Raw genomic sequence first — 19,801 nt, forward strand, 5'->3', positions numbered from 1 at the left:
CAAAGCTACATAAGCATCTTAGTTTCTTCGTATTTTACTTCTGCTTCTTTAGTCTTCTTCTTTTTGCTTTATTTAGAAAAATCACTATAATTTGTGCATGCTTTAGTCAATTCTCTTCAACTTTGGAGAGCTATACGAACATAATGCAGCAAATGTACAGTACAAAGTTTGTATGATTCCAGTTTACAAACATAGGGAAGCCATCGAGCTACCACGAATTGACACCTTGAGCTGTCAGCAAACAAGAAATGGGACACAAGGGAGGACAAAGATAAGTCCATGATGCGTGCATTGTACATAAGTACTGTAGTATGCCAAAAGGCACATCTTGGACTGAAGTGACGTTGAACAGCGAAAAAAATCACGCTAGTAGCCTCGCCATTATCGAGTTATGCTTGTCTGAAGGCATCAGGCAGTTAGAAAATTCCAATGAATAAATTTTGTTTTAAAAAATTATAGCAATCTATTGGAAAATTTAGGGTTGTACTGAAGGCACTTTTGGGCTTGGTTATGCCTAACCAATACTGCCAAGGTGCCAGGATGGTATTGTGAAGCTAATGTTTGGGTGATATTTTTGGCCACAAAACTATGATCCCTAACAGACAGTACTAGCATACTGTGTGATGTGATGGCAAACAATAATGTCCTTTTTGTATGTAGATGTTCCTGCCATCATTAGTGGAAAGTGGCTGTGTTTCATGGATCCACAGAAGAAGATGTGGAGAAGTGACCCTGGTCACAAATACAACCTTTCCAACAACACACCAGAAAAAGAGCGTTACAAGGATTCGTTTTCACCATTCAAGTTCACTGATCCATGTAGCCTGGGAAAACAACAACAATATAATGGAACTCTTATTCGATTTCCCCTAAGAAATGAGCCCTCTGGTCTTTCTAACAAGCTTTATACTGTAGCAAAGCTCAAAGAGCTTTTACAAGCTCTAAAATATGATGCAGCAATCTTGTTATTATTTTTAAGGTATGTGGAAAAAATTGTAGTGTTTACAATAAATAAAAGTAGTCTGGTAACTGAATGTTTCAGTATTGAAATTGACAAGGCAACTGAGAATCAAAGGAGACAATTAAAAGCTACCTTTTTAAGTGAAGTAGAGAAATACCATGCTACCTTTTTAAGTGAAGTAGAGAAATACCATTCTATTCCCAGTTCGCCATTGCCTCACTTACAGTATGAAGCAACAATTATTGTACGTGATGTTCAGGTAAGAACACGAGCAGATTACAAGTGGACGATTATGCACTGGGTAGGGTCTAGAGATAAGGATGTTATAGAAGCATCGAGTAAGGTGTCTAATCTTCCTTGGATTGGTCTAGCTGTGCCCCTCACATTGCAGTGCCCCAGCAGATTGTTTTGTTTTCAGACAGTAAAGAGGTTAATCCACCATTACCAGTTTGTGTTCATGGTACCTTTGGGTTGAATAAGGATCGTCGTCATTTGAAATGGATAACCTCTGATATGAAGAATGATGATGGAGCATTGTGGAATGAAGTTTTGTTGTCAAAGATCCTGCCATCTTGTTATGCAGAATGCCTTATTCTTTTGAAAAGTAAATGTAAGCCAGAGGCATTCTATTCTTTTTGGCCACATGCCTCTGTTATCAATAACACAAACTGGAAAATTATTTTGAAGCCATTGTTGCCAGTTTTGCTACAAGGTCAATATATTTGGTCAGAGAATGGTAGGTGGGTAGGGCTAGACTCATCAGTGTGTGTAGTACCACAGGTGAACAGTAGCCAGTTTCCTAAAGTTGTTATTGATGTACTCATCAGGTGTGGTAAAACAGTCGTGGTGCTGCCTGAAATGTTTGGGATGCAGTAAAGTTTATCCATGGAAGCTCTTATCCATTTACCACTATCACCCCATTTGTAGTAAGGCAGGCTATTAGAAGTAACTCTCAGAGCTATGCAAACTCGAGCAGAGCAGATAAATTCCACTTGCTACACTATTGCTTGCACGATGGAAATTATCATGATCTTAATGGTTTAATCCTACTTCCTGCTGTTGTCAGCACTTTTGTAGCATTTAGTACTAACCAATCAGGAGTTAAAATGCATGTTTGTGATAAAAAGTTTCTGGACACAAAATTGTTAGCTAACAACAGTTCAACCTTGGTCAATGTAGAAGGTGATGATGTCAGTTTACATCATAAACTAATAGAAGTAGCTAACAGTAGGTGTACACAACTTCAGATCTTGACACCTGAAAGTGTTGCTGTGTTACTTAAGCAAACTTCACTATTCCAAAATGGATGGTGTTGTTATGGATCTGCTGGTGGTTTCTATAATGAGAATTGGTTGAAAACATTTTGGAGTTGGGTAGCAGTGTATAGCCTATCATTTTTCGTTAATATTCCACTGGTCCCTGTTTGTGGTGGAAGAAATTCCAATGGTTTCAAAGTTGTAGCATTGACACATAGAGATTACACTCGCACTTTTATATACAACATGAGTACAAGTTTGTTTTATACAGGGTTAGTTAGTGGTGCAGAAAAGTTTGGATGTCATTTAACTTGTTCGGATTACTTCCCATTTCTCTATCATTCTGAACTCAACAACTATGTTCCTCAACTGTCCCAATCTGTGTTGTTGAGCATTGCTGCTCAAATGAACTATCAGAGTACTGTGTTTTCACAAGAAGAAGCTAAAGCATTAAAATATTTCTTATTCCAACATCCTGTTAGCATTTTTTTGAATGCTGGGCAGAAGTTAGTTGCAGCAAATTTGGGCATTTTTACTGTTTTGCAAACAAACAAATTAACATCTTTACAAAATGCTAAAAGTTATGTTGGAGGAAACAATGCTGCAATGTTAGTCACAGAACCAGACATCATTAGCAAATACACATTTTGCCTTCTGCCTAGTCCACTGATTATTACATGTGAACGAGACATTGTCACAAACCTGCAGGCTAGGCTACCTGGAACTTGTTGGGTTCCTACAAAACTACAGCTATTTGTTCATGTGATCTTGTTGGCAGTTGAAAATAAACAACTAAGTAGAGATCACATTTTGAAGGTGACATCAACACTATTAGACCCCATTGAGTATTACAGTTTGACCAATACATCAGGAGGTCAGACTTTAGCAAATAAACTGAGGTCATTGAAATATTTGCCAACCAGTCAAAATAGTGACTTATTCTCACCATGTGAAGTGTATGATCCTATGGATCATGTTGTGAAGGAATTGTTTGAAGGTCAAAATGTATTTCCTATTGCTCCATTTTCAAGTGTTCACTTCCTTGTTTTAAAACAACTTGGGATGAAGGATTGTAATACATTAAGTCCATCAGATATTATTAGAGTCACGGACATCATTGTAATCAAACTGATACTCAAGCTAAAGTGAAGCGAGCTAGTAAACTTCTAACATTTCTCTCTTCTCCCACTGGTAACAGGTTGCTAAATGAGTACTACAATAATCATCCACTAGAACAAACTCTTCGCTCTCTACAATCATTATGGTTACCCGTTATTACGACACCACCTAAAGGTTATCCAAAATGTCTTGGTTGGAAAGGGTCTAGTGGTAGTCAGTTTGTGTCTGCTCAAAGTTTACATGCCAGTAGTTCACCAGAAGAGCGCAAGAAACTTCCTAACTTGATAGGTTCACAGATGAAGATTCTTCAGTATGAGGGGACACTGTCAGTAAAGTTGATAGCATCACTAAACATTTCACAAACTGTACCAGTAGATGCAATGATTCTGCAATTGCTGGATTTGATTACTCACAAGACAGAAATTGAAATAACAAAGTTTAAATCCATTTTATCCCAGTTGTATGTTTATCTTCAGAGAGCAGCACAGAGTAATGCCACTAGTCAGTATTGGCAACAACTAAGACAGTCAGAAGTAGTACAAGTCAGTGATAACAAGTTTGTACTACCTAGTGTAGTGGTTTGTTGCTTTGATGAGAAGTGTATGACTGTAGGTAAACTAGAGCCTTACTGGTATATCTTACCCAGTGATCTTCAGCAGTATAGGTCATTGTTTTGTTTTGTTGGTGCAAAAGACAAGGTCATAGTGTCTGATGTTTTGTTTGTATTAGAAACAATGTCTGGTGATCCAAACCATAATATCAGTTATAAGCAAAAATTAGAAATTATTAACAAGGTCTTGAAATGGCTGTGTAATTTTACTGAAGATGAAATTGAGAGCGTATATGATAAGATGTTTGTACCAGTTAGCACTGGTGATAAGAATAAACTGGTACTAAAGCCTGCTAGACAAGTTGCATTTTTAGGTAGTGACTTAAATTGGGTTGGTAATGACAGTGATGACCTTGATGATATTTTGGAAGATTATTTCTTAGTCCATCCTTCCATCAGTTATGATATGTGTTGTAGACTACAACTGAAGCCACTCAACACAATGGTTGCTAATACTGAAGAATTTTGCTTTGAGCAAGCTGGTCAGTCTGAACCACTCACTTCTCGTCTTAACAGAATGCTGAGGGAGTATAAAGACACTAGTGTGATTCAAGAGTTGTTACAAAATGCTGATGATACAGGAGCTACAGAAGTGGAAATATATTATGACACAAGAGAACATGATAGTAGCCATCTCTTCTTTCCTGGAATGGCTAACAGCTATGGTCCTGCACTGTTGTTCTACAACAACGCTGAATTTGCTGCAGAAGATTTTGAAAACATCAGGAAGATAGCTGGAGAGACAAAGATAAACAAACCACTGAAAATTGGAAAGTTTGGAGTTGGATTTTGCTCCGTTTATCACATAACAGATGTTCCCTCATTTGTTAGTGGAGAATGCTTAGTTGTGTTTGATCCCACACTTCAATGTCTAAAGAAGGAAATCAAAAGTGAACTTAATCCAGGTGTTAAAATAAATTTTAACAAGCATCGTCTTATGAAAAAGTCTAATCAACTGGCTCCATATACAGGAATAAGTGGATTCAACCCTAAAGCACCATTTCAAGGAACGCTGTTCCGATTTCCATTACGCTCAAAGGGTAGCAAGGTTAGTGGCAATGTGTACACAGAATCTATGCTACTAAACATGATGGAACAAGTGAAGAAAAACAGCTCAAAGTTGTTAATGTTTCTAAACAATGTTAAGAAGATATCATTCCATCGATCACAGGGAGGTAGTTTTACAAAATATTTTGAAATAAGCACAACCAAACATAAAGTACCAAACAACAATGATGTGGTGATGTGTAAGTTACAGGTTACCACTATGTCTCCATCAAATCAGAATAAGGAAGAGAACTGGTTGATTGCCAGTAAGGCTCAGAAATTGCAGCAAAATCATGGAACATCCTCAGTGTCTGTCAAGTTGGAGCTAAATAGCAGTTTAAACCAATTTTGTGTAGCTGCTGTCAAAGGAGAGTGTTTCTGTTTTCTACCACTCAACATTGAGACTGGACTACCAGTTCATGTTAGTAGTAATTTTGCAGTCATGACTAATCGTCGTGGAATATGGAAAGCTGACAGTGTTGTTACTGCAACAAAGGAATCAAACTGGAATAAAGCATTGATGGAATCAGTTGTGGTTCAAAGCTACTTAATGCTTCTATTGCACTTGCAGCAAATGCAACAAAATGGATTGCTTGTTGCATACATTTTTCACAGCCTTTGGCCTGTAACTCTGAGAGAGGTGAATCCATGGGATTGTTTTGTAGATAAATTCTACAGTGGTGTTTTGTCAAGCCAGCATCCTCTGTTCTTTTCAGATATCACTACCAGATGGCAAAGATTTAATGAGTGCAAGTTTTTGTCTAATAAGATATTGGCAATTGGCTTTGATAATAAGTTACAATCATCAGTGTATCACGTGGCTACTGTGCTAAAGCTTCCAGTGGTGAATCTTCCCAGTATACTTTGGAATAAGCTTGAAATGTATGGTAACTTCGCATCACAGACACTGGATGAAGAACAGTTTATCAAATACTTTTACAATGATGAAACATTATCAAAAGTGTTTGCACAGGAAAAAGCTGAAATAATTGCAGCATCTCTGATAGTGTATGCCAACAACAGACACAGTAAAGCAATGCCAGATTTGATGAAGAACACAAAGTGTATACCGTGTAGTCCTGATGGAATTAAATTCAAATATCCACATGACATTTTGCATCCTGATTCAAATTTATCTATATTATTTTTACCTGAAAACAGTGTATTTCCTTACAAAGCATTTCTTAACAGAAATAGTCTTATTTTGACAGCTCTTGGTAAACTTGGGCTAATGCAGTCTTTGTCATGGCAGCTGATAGTAGATCGAGCGAAATGTGTACACAATTGGCACAATGAGAACAGCAAAGAAGTATTGAATCGTCTTGTTATCTTATTGGATTGTATCAGGGATAACTCTAGTGTTGAAATGCCTGATAGGCAGATTCAACAAGAACTACAAAGAATTGCATTTCTACCTGTGATGTCCAAGCCAAAAGATTATCCAACTGTTTGGAAAGGTGATACAGTAGCAAGTCTCTTATCTGGTCCAGAACTGATAAAAGTATCACAAGACGTGACCAGTGTTAATGCAGTGTATGCATGTGGATCACAAGTAGCTATTCTTGATACACAATTCTTACCATATCAATCTCGTAACCTGGCAAACAGAATACTAAAAATATTAGGGATCAAGCAAGAAATTGAGATTAATACTGTTATAAAACACTTTATTGAATTGTTACAATGGTTTCAAAACACTCATGGTAAAAACAGTGTAGAGTGCTTGAGTACTATTAGCACAATAGCTTCAACTGTCTATCAGTATCTTAATAAAAAACTGAATACCAGTGGTGATGATGATGTTTTGTTGAATGGGATAACTTCCTTAAAAAAGAAGTATTGCATCTGGAATGGAAAGCAATTTCTTTTGCCAGTATGTATATCCTTCAGCTGGACTATAGATGGTCCTTATTTATACAAGCTCCCTGATGCACTCCAAACCTTTAAGTTGCTGATGAAACAACTAGGAATTGCAAATTCATTCCCCACCAATGTCTTACTGAATGCTTTAAGTGAAATGAAGAGTGAACACAAGGACAATAGACTTCCTACTGACGCTGAGGTTATATGTAGACAAATTTTACCACATCTCAAAGAATGTAAAGAAAGAAATGACACAGACATCTTCTTACCTGATGTTAACTTCATTCTCAGAAATGTTAAAGATTTGAAATACAATGATGCACCGTGGTGTGTTGCTGATGAAGAGTATGTGTATTGTCATGAGTGTGTTGAGAGGACCATTGCTATGCAACTTGGTGTGGAGCCAGTGAGAAACATTCTTCTAAATGAACATGACATCACCAGTGATGAATTGGGGCAAGAATTTGGACAGGAGGAAAAGTTGACACAAAGGTTAAATAACATTTTAAGAGACTACCCAAGAGACATAACATTTCTAAAAGAGCTTCTTCAGAATGCTGATGATGCGGGTGCTACAAAGCTTTTTTTAATTTTAGACAAACGTTGGCACAGTGATGAAAGTGTCATATCCGACAAATGGAAATCATTGCAAGGACCTGCCTTGTTGTTTTGGAACAATTCACCATTCACTGATGAAGATCTTGTTGGCATCCAGAAAATTGGTTTAGGTAATAAAAGAGATGACCCTGATAAAATTGGTCAATATGGTATTGGATTTAATGTGGTGTATCATTTTACTGATTGTCCTTCATTTGTCACTAATGACCGACTTTGTATAATGGACCCTCACTATCGATATATTGCCCGTAAAAAAGAGAAACCAGGTCGGATGTATAATAATTTGGAAAAATGGTGGAAAAAATTTCCAGATATGAGATCACCATACCTCAGAAATGACCTTGACGATCTTCCAGAAGAAATGAAAGAAGGTTCACTGTTTCGGTTGCCTCTTAGGCTAACCGAGGAGGATGCTATGAAGTCTGAAATTGTAGAAAATGATGGATATTTTAACTTGCATGATTTTCAGGAAAACCTAGAAGAGTGGGTTCCACAAATGAGGGAGGCGCTTCTCTTTGTGCACCATGTTTGTGATATTAGATTGTATGTAATAGATGATGTAACATCTGTTGGAGTATTTCAGTGGGATGATCCACAACCAGTTGTTTTTCGTAAACATATTGAAAGTAGTAAAGGGAAGAAGAATGTAGTAATGCAGTCAGGTAATGCTAAATTAGTTATTTACAACATGAAGATGGTAAACAAACGGACTAATGTAGAAGAAAAGTGGATGATTCAACTTGGTGAAGGGAATGCTGACGATATATTCTTTGATTGGACAACAATTAAGCCTAAGGGTATTCAAATTCGTCCTAGACATGGAATTGCTGCTCGCTTTGATGATGGAGATTTATGTGGAAAGGCATTTTGCTTTTTACCTTTACCTGGTGTTACTGAACTTCCAGTTCATATTCTATTCATGGCCAGTTTATGCTTCACTCTGATCGTAGGTGTCTTTGGATTAGCAGTAGTGATGATACTACAGCTGGTACTAACAATAAATTTGTTTGGAATAACCACTTAATTGAAGCAATTGCTGTTTCATATGCTAACCTTTTAATACGTTCCATTGCACACAATGCTCCTCCTCGCAACAGGAAAGAATCACAGAAATCTTTGCAAAGCTATTACAAACTGTTTCCATTTATTACAAGTACAACTACAGAGTCATGGAAAACTTTGGCAAGTAGTGTTTACAAAGTGCTTAGCAAACTCAATCCCCCAATTCTAGCTACAATAGTATTAGAGAGTGAGGCTATTTCAAATGAAGATGAAAGAAAACTTTACACAATTAAATGGTCTAAATTGCATTTACCACAAGAATCAAACGAAGGCTATTTTCATTCTAACAAATCTGGTGCCAACAATGCTCTTAAAGCAATAGGAATGAATCTTATAGATACTCCACTTCATATTTGCCATGAATTTAAGCAAATAGGAGTAGATCTTCCTGTGTTATCTAAAGTTTCAGCACTGGAATACTACATCAGGTTTCTTGATGAAATATTTAACCATAAAACATTACCATGCCATGTATCTGAGTCTAGGTTTGGTGATGTATCTAACTTTGCATCTTTTGTAATATATATCCATAAATGTATTCGTGGCAGTAAGAAGAGTAGGGAAGACATCACACCAGATGATATACCAGGTAGTGAAAGCCCTACCAGCACTAGCTTTACAGCTACTGACCTTGACACTAATGTTTCCATTGTTGAAACAAGTATTAGTGATACTTGCACTGGTGTAGTAGATGTTGACTTCAACACTGTAGTAGAAGACGAGGATCCTATGGTATCTGAAGATGATGGCAATATACTTAAAACTGGGCTCATAATCACAGTAGATGAAAACATACACTGCCTCTCTGATGGCAAGAAGATTATAAATTCTACCAACTGGAAACTGTTTCCGCAAAGCCATAATGCCTTTCTACATGAGAAGCTAATGAATAAGAGTCTTATAAAAATTTACACAGATGGTGGGTACATTTTTCAATCCAGTGAAATTGGTGATAGTATCAATGTTATTCATTCGGTGTTTATTGCTAACTTACCACCACCATGGTGCAGAGAAACCCAAGCTAATTTAGAAGATATTGATATTTCATGGGTCCATAAGCTACTAAAATGCATTTCTGAAGATCCCATGTTTGTGCCATATTGCCGCCAGCTATTGCAGTGCTACACTCTCATTCCTGCTGACAATAGTACAATGTATTCCATAAGGTCAAAAATACTACCTATGGAGACAAACTCACCTTTTTACAGTGTAAGAGTACAGGATATTTTAAGAAAATTACATGTACCCTTTGTTGATAGCAGCGTACTTGGGTCTGTTTTAACAAATATTGATTTTAAATTACCAGAGATTGGGAATGCACAGGATGTTTTGAAAAGTGTTTGCTTGGCTAACATGAAACACAGAGATGCAGTGTTGAATTTAAATAATGAAGAACTGACAGAACTATTTGAGATATTCGGGTTAGTCAATTACAGAGATCATGACAGCATCACTCATATCAAAAGTTTACCAATATTCCAAACAATGAATGGGAATTTAATACAACTCTCTTCATTTACAACTACTTGGATCTGGAATGATGATGTATGCAAAGTGGGTATTGAGGAATGGATAAAAAATACTAAATCTGTAGCATTTCTGGATCCTACTGCTCCATGGAATACTATTAACATGCAAGCAATAAAGCACCTTGGAATAAGAGAAATTTCATTATATGAAGTTTATTGCAGGTACATATTCCGCCATTTTAACACAATGAGTTCAGCAACAAGATTGCAGCACATTAAATTTATTTCACAGAATGTGTACTATCATTGTAAGCATCATTCTACAAATGGATACTCTCCTCACCATCAGCTAGCTAAAAATTTTATTGACATGTTTGAGTCATTGCCATGCATCGGTGACAAGCCACCACTACGTGCTATCAACTCCTTCTATGATCATAGTCAAGAAATATTTACATTCTTTTGCAAGGAAGACTGTTTTCTTCCTGAAGAATTACAGCATAATAATATCTATGAATGCTTAAAATTCTTTGGGTTAATAACTGTACCAACTGATGATGACTTTTTAAGCTACTGCCGTTGTGTTCAAACATATAGTCAAGTGTCAACTGCTATAAGAGCATCTGAACTACTTTTGAAATATCTGTTTACTAAGGATGTTAATGAATTTATCATAAGAGATTCAGATTTGATATCAAGGGTATCTAAAATACCCATAGGAATTGTCAAATGCATACCCAAGTTGGATGCTATTAGCACACAAAAGCTTAGTAATTATTCAATCACTGATGAATGTGGAACAATCCATATTGCACAGCTTGCAGGGTCATCTCTTGTACAGTGTATGCATTCTGTGTGGACTTGCAGACCATTAATTAATTTTCCTGTGAGTTGCCCATTTTCTGAGGAAGTCATTACAAGAATAAAAGATTTAGGTATTTTAGATAAGCCAACACTATCTGATGCAATTCAAAACTTAAAAAATATTGCATGTACCATATATGCAGATGCTTCTAGGTTTAGTAAAGAAACTTCCTCTGAAATAGCTAAATGCAGCTGTGAACTTCCAGAAGTAGTTGCAAAAACAATGAAATGTATTGGCGATAATCTTGACAGAGCAACTTATGAGGCTCAATGCAAATCGCTTAGTTCACAGTTACAGAATGTAAAATTCATCCCTGTAGAACTACCAGCGTGTGGGTATGTTTTAGTATCACCACAAGAGGTACTGTTTATCGGTCATTCACATTTAACTCCTTATTACCCATTTCTTCATCCATTGATAGTTGAACTTCAACCATATTTCAATTTACTACGTCATATTGGTGTTGCATTGTCATTTAATATTTGCCATATTCATCTTGTGCTCAAGAAAATCAAGGATTTATATCAAGATAAGAGAGTTGACCCATTTAATAAAGATATTGTTATACAAGCCACAGTTAAACTGACAAGGTTACTAAAGGACACTGAAGACAAACGAAATCTTAACCTGGACCCACTTTACCTCCTTAATAAGCAAGATATATTGACAAAATGCTCCAGTCTTGTTGTGTTTGATATTAGTGGTGATCCTCCCACACTTCCAGCAGGGCTTACTTATCTTAATTCATTAGACAATTCTCCAATAACCCAAGACTGGAGTCCTGTGAAGCTGCTTTCTCTCCTACCAAAGGAACTAGGATTGAAAAGTTTAAGATCTATTTTGGAGTACAAAATGATTACTGCTACTCCGTTGAAAAAAGCTCATACATGTGTAATAAATATTGAGTAGATACTTCGTTGTAATAATTTCAAAAGGGCAATAGAAAGATATGCTTGTCATTGCACACACAAGCGTGAACCACCAAAAGAAGTGAAGACAATAATTGAAGACTTTCAGCTTAATCTTAAAGTACAATACTTGGATAAAATAGAGGTCAAGCAACTGTTGAATGTAAACAATCAAGTCATTCCACTTCCAGATACTATTTGTAAAGATTTTTTCCTGCAGTGTGATAAGAAAAGGTACACTTTGACTTTAAAAAATTCTCTAAAAACTTATTCATCAAGAATATTTACAAAATTGTCTAGAAGTCTGTGCTCAGAATTACAACTGAAGGCCACAAAATGCTTTGAAATTGCCGAAGATGATGATGTTCCTGAGTTAACCTCTTTTATCAGTGATATTTTAAGCTGTGGTTCAGTTTTTAATGTAGCTAAGATTATACAGGATTCACTTCCTGGAATTCACCATATCGAGCAGGAATTGGTGACTCCGAACCCTGTATTGGGGGAGGTTATACTAGAATGCTGGCATCACAGATTGGATCAAAGTATGTTTAACAACTACTTGCCTGAGGAATGGGTAGGGTATGATACTGAAAATGGAAAGATTGTTTATGCACAATTATTGCATTGCATCAATACAGAAGAAAAAGATGCAGGGAAATTAATGAACAGAAAGTATTTGATAACCGCAGGCAATGAACCAATAATAGTAACAGCATTACAACTCTACAAATTGATGTCTGAGCTAACAGAATCAGTGCCACAATATTTTGAATTGAAGTTATACAAGGCCAGTAATTCTGCCACTACAGGACAAGAGCATGCCTTACAAGCAAGTGACAGAAAATCAATACAAGATGCAGTAATAGCTGCATGGTCTTTACCGGATTACCAGAAGAAGCAAGCATTAAAGCGGTTGTATTTACAATGTCACCCTGATAAGAATCCTAGTGCTACAACTGAATTTCAGTATTTACTGCAAGAGATAGAAAAGATGGAAAAGGGATACCCTGAAGGACCACTCAATAGACAGCAGCAATTTAGAGCACCAGATTCATTTAATTTTGACTGGAATGGATTGTTTAATAAGTGGAACCAAACTGCTTCTTCTAATCAAAAGTACAGGGAGAAAGACAGGGGGATATCAGGTAGAGGAGTGATTGGTGGATGGCATATACCCAAACCACAAATAAATCATGATGAAGCTGTAAGATGGATAAAACAAGCTGAGTGTGACTATGTAACTCTGAGTGTATTGGTGGCTTCTTGTCAGAAAGACAAGGTATCTTCATCTCACCCTAATGAAAAGATATGCCCATCCATTTGTTTTATGAGCCATGAAGTTGCCGAAAAGTGCCTTAAGGCTGGTATGTATGCTGTGTGTGGTGTGGGAAATGCTACTCTAAAGAATCCCAACATTGTGTCTCCAGCACATGCACTAGTGCAAATGGGATGTATGATAAATGTTGGTGACGCAGATTTCTTGAGGAATTTTTCTTCTCAAACTAGATATCCCTATGAATACCCTTCTACAATTGCACCTGAAGAGAAGTATACCTTAAAAACAGCCCAAGGTGCCTTTAATGCTGCTACTAGAATCTATAAAGCAATTAAAAAGCTAGTAGAGGATGATGACTGAATGTCTTTTACACATGCACAAACATACATGTACACACACACTATGTTAAGGGCATATGCACAAGGTTGACATTAAATGTATCACTTTTGTATTAAAACTGAGTAATAATAAGATTTTTTTTTTTATCAATAATTGATAACAATGCATTTTCTTTCTGAAGTGTAAGTTACATCCCAGTGCAAGGACAAATCGTAGTTGTCTATTATTTTATGCACCCAGGTTGAGTCCATAAGCACCTCTATAGATGCTTTCATAAAGTGATTAAGCAGAGATAACTATACATGCCAATTAACTTCTGTATTGACGAGGTGTGCATGCATTATATGAGGTTGACTATGACTGGAACTGAAGAAGTACACTGTCATACCAACAGACTTATCTACTCTTAAGAACTGCATGTGTGCATGTGTACTTATAAAAATGGTATAGTCGGAGCTCCTCTAATTGTCCTAAGCAGCTTTGTGGTGAATGTAGCCTTGTGTGGCTAGACCACATTTTCTCTCTGTTATCGGGTGCAAAGAGATGTCTGGTACAGTTTGAATTTGACACCAACTTTGTAATTGGGTAGCATTAAAAAAGTAAAATTATTTGTAAATACTTCGAATCACTTAGCGTACTTCAAGACGCTTGCAAAAAAAAAGGCTACAATATTTTACGATTATGATGCAATGATATGTATTTAGAATATTTTATTCTAAAACCTGCAGACAAAGAATAGCAAAGTTTTCTTTTAAGTTTTTTGAGTTAAAAGATGTCCCTACTGCAGCAGAGTTTGTGTCATTTTGTAACAGTGTATCAAGCTTCAAAGACATTTCCAGGATTGAAAGTGCATTTTCAGAATTGCTGGAGGTGTTGTTTTTTTGAATCTGAATTACTTAATAAACACGCAGAATTACTTAATAAATTCACTCTCCCTGTTACCTTAAATAAGTTTCACAGATTCCCATTGTAGTTGTAAAGAATATTCAGGGAATAAGTTCCATTGCACAGCAAAGAATGGGTGAGTGTGTAGTACTAAAGCATGTGGAGCTACTCTCACAAAACTATCAATATCTTCACCAATGACAAAGCATGGACTATATTGCCACTAATTGACTTACCCATTGATTTTTCATGTCATTTTGCCCAATACGTGTTGAAACAATGCAACACTTAGGAATAATGTACTCATCTGTGCACAATGTTCCATCTAATTTGAAAAAAAATTCAGTAGTTCTGCAAGCTTATCCAGATTTGAATGCCACAGTAGCAATTTATTATCTGATAACTCTTTATTACCTCTTGTTGTGATTACTATGATAAAGTCTCTGCAGCAAATGGCAGAGACATCAGGTGAATTGGAACAAACCTTATCAAAGTTAAAGTTTTTAACTCAAAATTCCCAGGAATATGCTCTAGTACAGCCTAATCAGGTGCTGTGTATGACATGTGATACCATCTATCTGATCTTCAGGAATTCCATTCTCCATTTGTTTTATTTCCTGCATCAGATACTGGAATTCATCTTTAGCATTTGGGTTGTTAGGATTTTTATCAGGATGATACTGTAAGAATAATCACTTAATAGCTTTATTTTGTTGCTCTTTGGGTAAATGCCAGGCTTCCTTTATAGCATCCCTGATGCTCTCTTTGCCGCCAGGATGCTTGTAATTCTTAAATAGACTAGGGCCATCATATATACTAACACTTAAAACTCTTGTGCTTTCCTTGTTCAACAAATATTTATATATATCCAAAATGGATACTGATTTTTGTTTGTCTTGTCCAATTGTTATTAAAACCTTCACTGTGTCATTTGCTGTATTGTATCTTGTGATGTACTATAAAAAAACCTAGTCTGAAAATTTCATGAAAAACCTGGGAATTGCTGTATATGCCAGGTTTTGCATAAAATTTTCAAAGACTAAGTTTGTTATGGTGGTACATCACAAGATACAATACAGCAAATGATGCAGTGAAGGTTTTAATAACAATTGGACAAGACAAACAAAAATTCGTATATATTTTATATATTTATTTTTTATTGAACAAGGAAACCACAAGAGTTTTAAGTGTTAGTATATATGATGGCCCTAGTCCATTTAAGAATTACAAGCATCCTGGTGGTAAAGAGGGCATCAGGGATGCTATAAAGGCAGCCTGGAATTTACCCAAAAAACAACGAAATAAAGCTATTAAGTGATTATTCTTACAGTATCATCCTGATAAAAATCCTAACAACCCAAATGCTAAAGATGAATTCCAGTATCTGATGCAGGAAATAAATCTAATGGAGACTGGAATTCCTGAAGATCAGATACAGTAGATGGTCATGAAGAGGATATTTTTAGATCTGAATGGAGTAGTCACTTCAAGCAGTGGAACCAAACAGTTTTTTCACAAAATAGATTTACAGGTAGATCAACAAGTTCTGCAGGAGGAATTCCTGGTGGGAGGAACATTCCTAATCCTCATGAGGATCTTGATGAAGCAAAAAGGTGGATCAAGCAAGCTAAATATGACTATGCTGCACTACAAGTGCTTAAGAATGCCTCAGCAACTGATGATGAAGTATCTGCTGCAGCTTGTTTCATGTCTCATGAAGTGGCAGAAAAATCCCTCAAAGCTGGTATGTATGCTAAGTGTGGCTTAGAACAAGTCAGTTTAAAAAACCACAACCTTGTGTTGCCAGCACGTCAGCTAGTACAGTTAGGCTGTTCAGTTAACATTAGTGATGCAGAGTTATTGGAGAAATTTTACCTGAACACAAGATATCCTAACCTGTACCTTCCTCCAACTGTTCCAGGTGAGACGTTTGTTGATGACACAGCTAAAAAAGCCTACGAAGCTGCAACTAGGATTTATGAGGCTATGAAGTGTGTGATAGAAAAGACTGATAAGGAATTAAGCAATAGGAAATAGCTTAATCATGTTTTCAAACATAGTTGTACTAGATTGTATTGCTTTTTATAATGCATTTCCTCTTTTGTGGTATACTATACTTTGAATGTATATACTGGTGGGAAGGGATGATGGGGTAAATCCAATCTGTACACTTTTCAATAATGCTGGTCTTTATTGTACCATATAGAAGCATAATTATAGTGTAGCACTGATGTACGTTACAATGTTAATTGCAAACTGAGTCACAGGCTTACAGCTGAAGTCTGAATGCTTGTTCCTTGTGGGCTTACTATGCATCCATTGGTAAGTAGAACACACAACCTTATAAGGCTACAAATTATTATTGCTCTTATCAATTTGTCAACACTTACATTATGACAAACCAGAGGATAAACAGATGGGAAATCCATGTAATTAGCAGTGGTTTTTCAATTATTCAGAAACATTTAACTTGACAATATTGTAGCACACTGTACTTGAAACAGGAGTAGCATCCAGGACTGGTAGCATCAACATAATTTTATTTATAATCCGTTTTTGGGTAAGGGGATAGTACTCTCCGTACACTTGTGAAAATGCTTCTTGAATATTTACCACTGATTATGAGTGTATTTTTTTTTGTGTGTTAGATATAGCTAAAGGTTATTTACCACTGGTAACACTGTGGTAAATAAAAGACCAAGACCACATGTACACCTGTTGGAAAAATTGTGATGTTTTGGAATAAAATCATTCAATTAATGAAGATGATTACATGTAGTGAAGTTTAAGTTCAGGTTGTTGTTTGAACTTACTCAAGCAGGGGCATAGCTAGGGTGGAACAAGGGCGAGCATTTGCCCTACCATCATAATTTTATTTATTTATTTTATTTTTTGTTTTTTTTTGTTTTATAATACTTTTCAAAGATATGTGAGTTGTAACCTTTAGTATATTTAGCGCAATTTCCAGCGCTCTAGTGGTAAAGATGAAGGACTAGTTTCGATTTAAGCACTCTGGAAAGAATTTCACGTAGCTATAGAACGGTAAAGGCTAGTGAAATTCTGTTTGGTTTGTGTTGAAGAGAAGGGGAACCACTACCAATATAAGTACCATATGGATTCATTTTACACGTTGTCTGGTTATAAGAGGCAGTACAAAATCACGCATTGTATGGCTTCAAATATCCGCGAGCACCCTTAAGATGGTGCCAGTAGACAGCTTGCTGAGTTTGAATCTGAGAAGGTGTGAAGGAAAGTGTGCCAAGAAGTGTAAGGCGTAATGAAACTTAGTTGAAAAAGTAGACAACTTTTCTACAATCACCTAAGGTCGAGTTTTTATATGAACATTACTGTCAATATGGTATTGAGATGTTTGTAGTAGTGTTGTCTAACCATCACAAGTCAATTCCCTGAGATGCAGTTATCTCCTTGCTGTTCAGAATATGTATTGTTTTCTCAAACATTCAATAGGCTGTACTATTGACCCAGTAAGTCTATGTTTAAATTCCCCAGCTTACATTTAGGCCAGGATCTGGCTTTTGTTTGAATATGGGTTGTACATACATTGTCACATGGCTAGTGATTGTACACATAGTTTTATAGTGCCAGAGTGATGTGTTTAATAGTTGTTCCTTGTGGCAGGTTGACTTGAAGTCACAGGATTTTCTGCTACTACGATCATCATTGGATTGGATCCAGAATACCTGCAAGTGTTTAGCTGGTCATTGCATGCAGCATCATTTGTTCAACACTATAGCATAGCTAGCTGTAGATCTTGTGTGCATACACTTTGTATAACTTTTTCAATGATAATGCCTCACAATTCATGTGTGTACAGGACATCATATATACCCACCCATCACAGATTTTCTAGCTACACCCCTGTACCCACAATGTGATACAGCGTTTGTTGGAACAGTACTAGTTTCAAGATGATCTCCACTTTGTATTGTATTGTATTGTATTAATGCTTCAATACCAGAAGCTCAACAGAAATAGATTCCAAGCTGTATAACCTTTACTGCATGATTGTGTTATGCACATGAGTCCTAAGCTGTGATTAGATGTCATTAGAATGAAAATGGTAAATCTATGAACACAAAATGGGCATATGACCTCTTGAATTAAGTATTGAAGTACTAAAAGTTCTAAGATGCTTCACTGATTACTAAGTAAGGCTCACAATTTTGAGATGACAAACAAAACTCTGTAATAAAAGTATATCAGTGCTCCCTTGATTACCTGATCCCCTTGGAACCAAGACATGTTAAGAAAATCAAAAATTTCAGATAATCAAAGCCTATTCATTATTATAGCTATGTTCAAATACTCTAATAGAACATACATCTTAGACAAAATACTCTAATAGAGCAATCATTTCGGATAACCAAGTGTTCGGATAATATATGTTTGGATAATCAAGGGAGCACTAATAATGATTAAGGGATGAGCAAACTGGTGAGCATGATAAATTTGTCATTCTGTTAATGAAGTGAAAATTAAATTGTTCTAAATAGTTCTAATGCTACAATAGGTCAGTATCTATAACAGTGTTTATTCTAGGGCTGTTAGGGGGTGAACTTTCCCCCCTAAAATCTCAGACTCACCCCCTAAAATTGTGAGTGACTGCTACACTATACTTAGGTTAAGCTTGTTTATAAAATGGCACACAAAACTTCAGTATCAAAAATATTAATGCTCTCAGATTCAATCTCAGAGTGTTTAATAAGTAAAATTTTCCAAGGTTAAAAATTACAAACACAACCATAAAATGCTCTCAGCAGATCCAATATCAGATCATAAATTTTTAAAAATCTCTTAGGCTACACATACAATATACCTGTATGAGTAACAAAAATTCACATGCATAAAGTGATGGTTATTCAACGTCTGAGAGTCCCTTGCTTCTTACTAAATGGTATGCTTAACTTGTCCTTAAATTCAATCTCAGATAGAGTAATTTTGTAAAAAATTCTATCCAGTTTAGCTAATTTACTTTAAAAATGGCACACACAGCCAGCAAAAATACCCTCTCTAAAAAGTTTCTTGCTTTACTAGTTTACCATGCATGAACTGAAATTTCCTATAATTCAATTTCTATTTCTTGGCCAAACGGATTTTTTGATTTAGCTAATGCTATGTGGTATCATACAATGATGTTCAATACAATATTTCAGTGATTTCACACAAATTATGTATATATTCAACAGATTGAACACACACAGTGCATTACTAATAGAATAATTGTGGACATGAGGTGCATGTGGTTGTCCTAGATATTACGAATATCACCTTAAACGACTAGCCAGTTTGGCAACTATTTCACATTGTTGTGAACTCAGACAACTATAGCTATGTAGACTTTCACCTGGCCTCCCCCCAACTTCCTGATTCCCTCCCCAAAGGAGAATTCCTAGAATAAACACTGATCTATAAATTGAACAATGTATGTTTTTATCCAATTACTGCATGCCCAAAAGCACATTTTGTGTATTATATCACAAAACTAGTAATCAGGAAAAGTAG

The 19,801-nt window shown here is 36.1% G+C and overlaps 1 pseudogene; it reads left to right on the forward strand.

The window, feature by feature from the left end:
• Positions 1-14,956, forward strand: part of LOC136255100 (sacsin-like) — a 35,766-nt pseudogene extending 20,810 nt beyond the window's left edge.
• The last annotated feature ends 4,845 nt before the right edge of the window (positions 14,957-19,801 follow it).

This window comes from Dysidea avara, chromosome 5 (assembly GCF_963678975.1).
Source record: "Dysidea avara chromosome 5, odDysAvar1.4, whole genome shotgun sequence".
NCBI lineage: Eukaryota > Metazoa > Porifera > Demospongiae > Dictyoceratida > Dysideidae > Dysidea > Dysidea avara.